The sequence below is a fragment of the Propithecus coquereli genome, unplaced genomic scaffold (genome assembly GCF_000956105.1).
Source record: "Propithecus coquereli isolate 6110/MARCELLA unplaced genomic scaffold, Pcoq_1.0 Scaffold241, whole genome shotgun sequence".
In the NCBI taxonomy this organism is placed as follows: domain Eukaryota; kingdom Metazoa; phylum Chordata; class Mammalia; order Primates; family Indriidae; genus Propithecus; species Propithecus coquereli.
Genome location: NW_012147964.1, coordinates 1,207,162 through 1,213,809, shown reverse-complemented (window position 1 = coordinate 1,213,809; position 6,648 = coordinate 1,207,162).

Below are 6,648 nucleotides of genomic sequence, written 5' to 3'. Positions count from 1 at the left end.
AGGAGTTGGAGGCTACAGTGAGCTATCATGATGCCACTGCACTCCAGCCAGGGTGACAGAGCAAGATCCTGCCTCTTCAAAAAAAAAAAAAAAAAATAATATATATATCTCCACACTAGATGGGAGATAGATGAAGCCTCAACCTCGCCCATCATACCTGAGTCCCTATTCTGGGTCCCCCAGCAGCACAAGTTCCAGCACCCAAGCGGGGAGCACACTTTTCAGGGAGACCCCCAGCACCTCCAGGGCCAGGGTCCCTCTGATTAGTTGATATTGATCAGCATGCGGTACTCACCATAACGCGGGTAAGGACGCTGAGGTGTGACACAGAAGTATTGCATGGGATATACTTGCACCAAAACACTACCCGTTGTTTATCTGAAATTCAAATTTAACTGGGCATCCTGCACTTTTGTTCTTATTTTTAATTTTCATAGTAGAGACAGGGTCTCACTCTGTCACCTGGGCTGGAGTGCAGCGGCGTGACCCAGCTCACTGCAACCTCCAGCTCCTGGGCTCCAGGGCCCCTCCCGCCTTGGTAGATACGGGGCGCCACAGTTTTATTTGCTAAATCTGAGGACAGTGGCTAGGCAGGGCGGGCAGGGGGGGAGGGGGGGCGCTCCTGGGCAGGCAGGTGCTGGGGGCCAGGGCAGGCGACGAGGAAGTTAAGCAAGAGCCACACACAAGGCGTGCTGGTAGCTTCCAGGGCGGGGACTCCTGCTGGGCTCCCCAGGTGCCTGGGACCGGCCAGATGGAGGAGGTGCGAGGCCTCGCTGCCCCTCACCACCACCCCCCTGCAGCCACCTTCCAGGTCTCGCCCTCTCCGGCTCATTATTCGTGTTTAATGGCAGTGGAGGGGCAGAGAGTGGGCAGGCAACACCTGGGACTTCCAGGCTCCCAGCAGGCGGCCCCGCTAATGGGGCTGGAAGGGGCTCAAGTGTCCAATTTGGGGCAGGGGCGGGAAGGAGACCCCTCCCGCATCCACCCTGCCATTTCCTTTCACGTCTAGGCTAGAGACCAGGCACCGCACCTCTGGACGCCTTTATACCCGTAACAGCCCCAGCTGGACGGGGTCCTCCTGGGCCCCCGACCCCCAGACACAGAGGGGGCTGCCCTGGTGCGCCTGGCTGTCCCCCATCCCGGGCAGAGGCAGGAAGGAAAACCCAGCCCTGACTCCCCCTCCAGCTCCCCAGGTGCCAGGCTTGGCTGAGTGTGTTACACATGGCAGTTTGTTTACTGAATCCTCACAGCCAGGCGAGGAGGGGAAACTGAGGCCCAGAGAAGGCCCAGAGTTCGAGATTACTGTGGCAGAGCTGGGACCAGAATCTAGGACTCTCCCATGCTCTTGGCCACTCACTTTCTGTCTATTCTGAGCCATCCGACATGCTATTCCTCTCGCTTGGGCCACTCTTTTCCATTCTCTTGGCAAAGCCTCCTTGGACACGCTGGCCAGGTCAGCTGCTTCCTCTGGGTCCCTGTCTGCCTGGGCGACCCCATTACACCCCACTCCTTATGTGTCCGTCTCCCCCACTGGACTGTGAGCCTTGGCAGGGTGGTGGTGAGGGGTGGGAATCTGGGTCTGTCTTGGTCCCCACTGTGTTCCTGGTGCTCAGCGCAGAGCCTGGCACGCAGCAGACGGAAGTGCTCTGTGTCAGTCACAGATGTCCTGGTTCTATCCCCATTTGCTGTGTGACCCTGGGCAAGTAGCTATCCCTCTCTGAGCCTTCCTTTTCCCCATCTGTAACAGGAGATACCAGAGCCTCGCTTCTACTAACTCAAACTGCACTGAGATGGCAAAGAACTTACATTGTACAAAAAGGTGCTGGAAGCTGGGCGTGGTGGCTCGCGCCTGTAATCTTAGCACTTTGGGAGGCTGAGGCAGGAGGATCGCCTGAGGCCAGGAGTTCAAGAGCACCCGCTGCAAAAAATAAACAATTAAAATTAAAATATTAGCTGGGCCTGGTGGCGTGTGCCTGTAGCCCTAGCTACTCAGGAGGCTGAGGCAGGAGGACCCCTTGAGCCCAGGAATTGGAGGCTGCCGTGAACTATGACGATACCACGGCACCCCAGCCTGGGTCGCACAGTGAGATCCTGTCCCAAAAAAGAAAAAACCAAACAAACAAAAAACAAAAAAGAGTGCTGGATCCGTGGAACCATGCTTAGCACCCAGGAGGAGGCGCAACAGATGTTTATCTGAAGTTTTAGGCAAATTAAAACAAGAAGATATCCCTACACACCTATTAGAATGGCCCAAACCCAAAGCGCTGCCAACAGCAAATGTTGACAAGGACATGAAGCAACAGGAACCTTCATTCATTGCTGGTGGGAATGCAAAATGGTACAGCCACTTTGGAAAGACAGGGTGGCAGGTTCTCACAGAGCTAAACATACGCTCACCGTACTATCCAGCAATTGCGCTCCTAGGTATTTACCCAAAGGAGTTGAAAACTTATGTCCACACAGAAACCTGCACGCGGATGTTTATAGCAGCTTAAGGCATAACTGCCAAGACTTGGAAGCCACCAAGATGTCCTCTGGTATGCGAGTGGGTAAATAAACAGTGGTACATCCAGACAATGGGATATTATTCCGCGCTTAAGAGAAATGGGCTGTCAAGGCACGGGAACACAAGGAGGAACCTCAAATGCATATTACTGAGTGGAAGAAGCCAGTCTGAAAATGCCACACACTGTACGATGCCAACTATAGGATGTTCTAGAAAAGGCAAAACTATGGCGACGGAAAAAGATCAGTGGCTGCCAGGGGTTGGGGGCAGGGCGGGAGGAACAGGTGGGCACAGGGGATGTTGAGGGCAGTGGAACTGCGCTGTGTGACCCTGTAACGGCGGAGACACGTCATTGCACATTGTCCCAACCCAGAGAATGTACAACACCAAGAGTGGTCCCTATTGTGAACTTCAGTTAACAACGTGCATTGGTATCGATTCATCGGTTGTACCCAACGCCCCACCTAAGTGTAAGGGGGTGTCAGAGAGGAAAGTGCATGGAGGGTGGGGTCAGGGGGATATATGGGAAACTTCCTGCTCAATTTCTCTGTAAACCTGAAAGTGCTCTGAAATACAGAGTTTACTAACTGAAAACATTTTGTAAGAAAAGAATGTGGGCACATTCTTCCATGTGCCAAATGCCACTTGTTACAAGTTCTTCATTGATGTATAGGAGCGAAAGCCTGGGAAGGAGGAAATGTGTCCACAGGGACAATGTCCAACCTCAAGGACAATTATGCTGCCATTAACAAAAAGAGGCGGATGGGCCAGGTGCGGTGGCTCACGCCTGCAATCCTAGCACTCTGGGAGGCCGAGGTGGGAGGATTGCTTAAGCTCAGGAGTTTGAGACCAGCCTGAGCAAGAGCGAGATCCCATCTCTACTATAAATAGAAAGAAATTAGCCAAACAACTAAAAATAGAAAAAATTAGCCGGGCACGGTGGCGTGTGCCTGTAGTCCCAGCTACCCGGGAGGCTGAGGCAGGAGGATCGCTTGAGCCCAGGAGTTTGAGGTTGCTGTGTGCTAGGCTGACACCATGGCCCTCCAGCCCAGGCAAGAGAGTGAGACTCTGTCTCAAACAAACAAACAAAACCACAAAAAGCAGAGGTGGGAAGATTGCTTGAGGGCAGGAGTTTGAGACCAGTCTGGGCAACATAGTGAGACCCCTTCCCTACAAAAAAATGAACAAAAAGGAAAAGGAAGTTCTTCACTAAACGGGAAGAAATCCAAGATGTGTCATTAACAGGCAACCAGACTGGGGGCTGCAACAGAGCAAAGATTGTCGTTTCTGGGGGAAAAGAATGTACACAGACATGCTCCTTTCGGCATAGACACGGCTGGAAGGAGAAAGGAGAAACAGGGCCAGTGCGTCTGGGGACGGTGGGGGTTGCTGGCATTTATTCTGAACGCCCTTCAGAATCTTTTGGATTCTATGGCCCGAGTCTGTTTTACCTATTTAAAGAAAATAAGCTGTACAATATATTTTAGAAAGACTGCTGTCAACAGAAGTGTACAAAATGGGTTTTTTAAAGGGGGCGGGCTGTAGATTTGGGGCCAGGCCATCACTCCGCCTGTGGCCCCTTGGTTTGGGCCGGATGCCCTCCCTCGGCCCCCAGAGCTGTGCCCTCAACCGGGCTCACACCTTCTCTGCTCTGGGTCAGCAACTGTTCGGAGCCCAGAGGGCCCCACTGGAGGCGAGACGTGGGCTGGGCTGGGGCCAGGGACGAGGCCAGGCCGACCACCCAGCGTTGCGGGAACCCCGGGGGCTCCACTGGCTTAGAGAAGGGACCTGTGCACGCCAATGTCGGGGCTGGAGGCCAAGCCAGGCCCCTCTCGGTGTCCAAGCTCCGAGAAGGACCAAAGCCAGAGGAGGGAGCGTGACTGCAGGAGCCCATGGGCTGCTCTGTGCCTCAGTTTCCCCATGGGCGAGGGCACTCTCCGGCTGCGTGGCCCTTGTGGAGGCAGGGGATGCCTGGGAGAATCTGGGACCAGGGAAATGGGGGCTCCACTGGGTTCTGAGCCCTGGATGTCAAGCCAGGTGGGGCGAGGGGGCACAAATCTCTGCCCCCCACTTGCAGACCCTCAAGTGATGACAAATTTGGCCTCCACTGGGACACAGCCAGAACCTGGGGTCCTCCTCCCTAAGACCCCACCCTCAGTGTACTCCTCGCATCCGCTTCCTCCCTGCCGGGGACCCTGTGGGCACAATGACACGGTGCCCCGAGGCATTCTGGGCTCCCCTAATTCATGGTCACCCCAACCCACCACACTGGTACTCTGGCCTTTATGGGGGTGCAGCCAGCTTGCTCCACCCTCAGGGCCTTTGCACGAGCTGTGCCTCTGCCTGGAAGGCTGGCTGCTTCTGGTCCCCGCTCCAGGGCCCCTCCCTGTCTCTCGGGCCACCCTGGCTCCGTCTCCCAAGTAGGGTTCTGGAGGGAGAAGTGAGAAACCAGGCGGGTGCCCTGGGGATGGCGGCGGGGTAGGAGCAGAGGAGCGACTGGGCTCTTGTCTGCTACTCGGTTGCTCATTTTTACTATTCCCCCCTCCGGGCCAGACTCTGGGCTCCGGGAAGGCGGGGTCTCGTTGGTCTCCTTTGCACGTGACTCCCGCTGAGCAGATACCTGGCGTTCGCTTCACCACGGGACGTGTTCTGGGAGATGCGTCGCTAGGCGATTTCGTCGTGGCGCAAACATCGCAGCGTGCGCTCACACACACCCAGACTGTGCGCTGCGCCTAGCGCTCGGGGCCACACACCTGCACGGCGCGTCCCTGTACTGAGGGCTGTAGGCAACGGCGACAGCGTAAGTATCTGTGTCTGCAACACATCGACACGTAGAAAAGGGACAGGGAGAATACGGTATTCTACTCTGATGGGACCGCATCACACACAGTCTGTCGTTGACCGAAATGTCACTAAGCGGCGCGACTGTGCTTGTTAAATGAATCCCGAGTCTTGACTCCGAGGTTCTCGGAGATGGAGGGCGTCTCTCCTCTGCCTTCCCCACCATCATCTAATAGGAGGAGAGCGAGTAGGCCCCCCGACTCCCGCCCAGAGGCCCCCCCAGGAATCGGGGCTTGCACTGCCAGGCTGCAGGGCCATCCCCAAGCGGTTCTCAGGCCCCACCTCCGAAGCTCCGTCTTTGGCCGATCTGGAGATCCACTCATTCATTTGTTTATCCATCCATTCATTCCACACATAGTTAGCCAGCCCTGCTGAGATCCTAGGCTGGGCGCCGGGGTTGGGACCAGAGAATGTAATAGCCAGGATATATCCCAGCCCTCAAGCAGATACACATAAACAATCCACATGCTGATGATATGGGATTTAGGAGCTCGGAAGTGCTATGGGCAAAACGAGGAGCGTGGAGTGCTGTTAGTCAGGCGGGATGAGCAGGTGACATCTGAACTGAAAACTGAAGGGGGTGAGCTGTGGGGACATCTGGAGAAGAGTGTTCAGGCACAGGGCACAGCCCGTGCAAAGGCTCTGGGGCAGGACCGTGCCTGGCGTGTTGGAGGCACAGCGAGGATGCCTGTGTGGCTGGAGCAGAGTGAGGAGGGGGAGAGGGCAGGGAGGGGACGAGGTAGGACTTGGGCTTTGACCCTGAGGGAGGTGGGAGCCATGGAGGGCTGTGGGCAGAGGAGGGATGGGCTCTGACTCAGGTGCTCACAGGTGCCCTCTGGCTGCTGTGGGAAGGACAGACCGTGGGGGGCGAGGGCAGGGCCTGGGACCAGGGCAGAGGTGACTTTGCTGCTCCTGGGACGGGACCAGGGGCAGGTCTGGATGGATTCATTAGGCTGAGGGGCTGGTGAGGGGTGGGAGAGCAGAAAAAGCAGCCCCTCGGCCCCAGCAGGGGTGAATATCCGCCCCACGGGGCCTTCTCAGTAGCCTCCTGTGTCCCACCCCGGTCACGGCACACAGTAGCAGGCAGCCCAGCCCACACTCAACACGGCCTTTTAAAGGAGCTCGCGGGGGCACGACGTCGCTCTAGAGAACACCGTCCCCCTCTCATCGGCCTGTTTTTGCTCCCATCAAGAGACCACTTGGAGGCCGGGCGCGGTGGCTCACGCCTGTAATCCTAGCACTCTGGGAGGCCGAGGCGGGCGGATTGTTTGAGCTCAGGAGTTCAAAACCAGCCTGAGCAA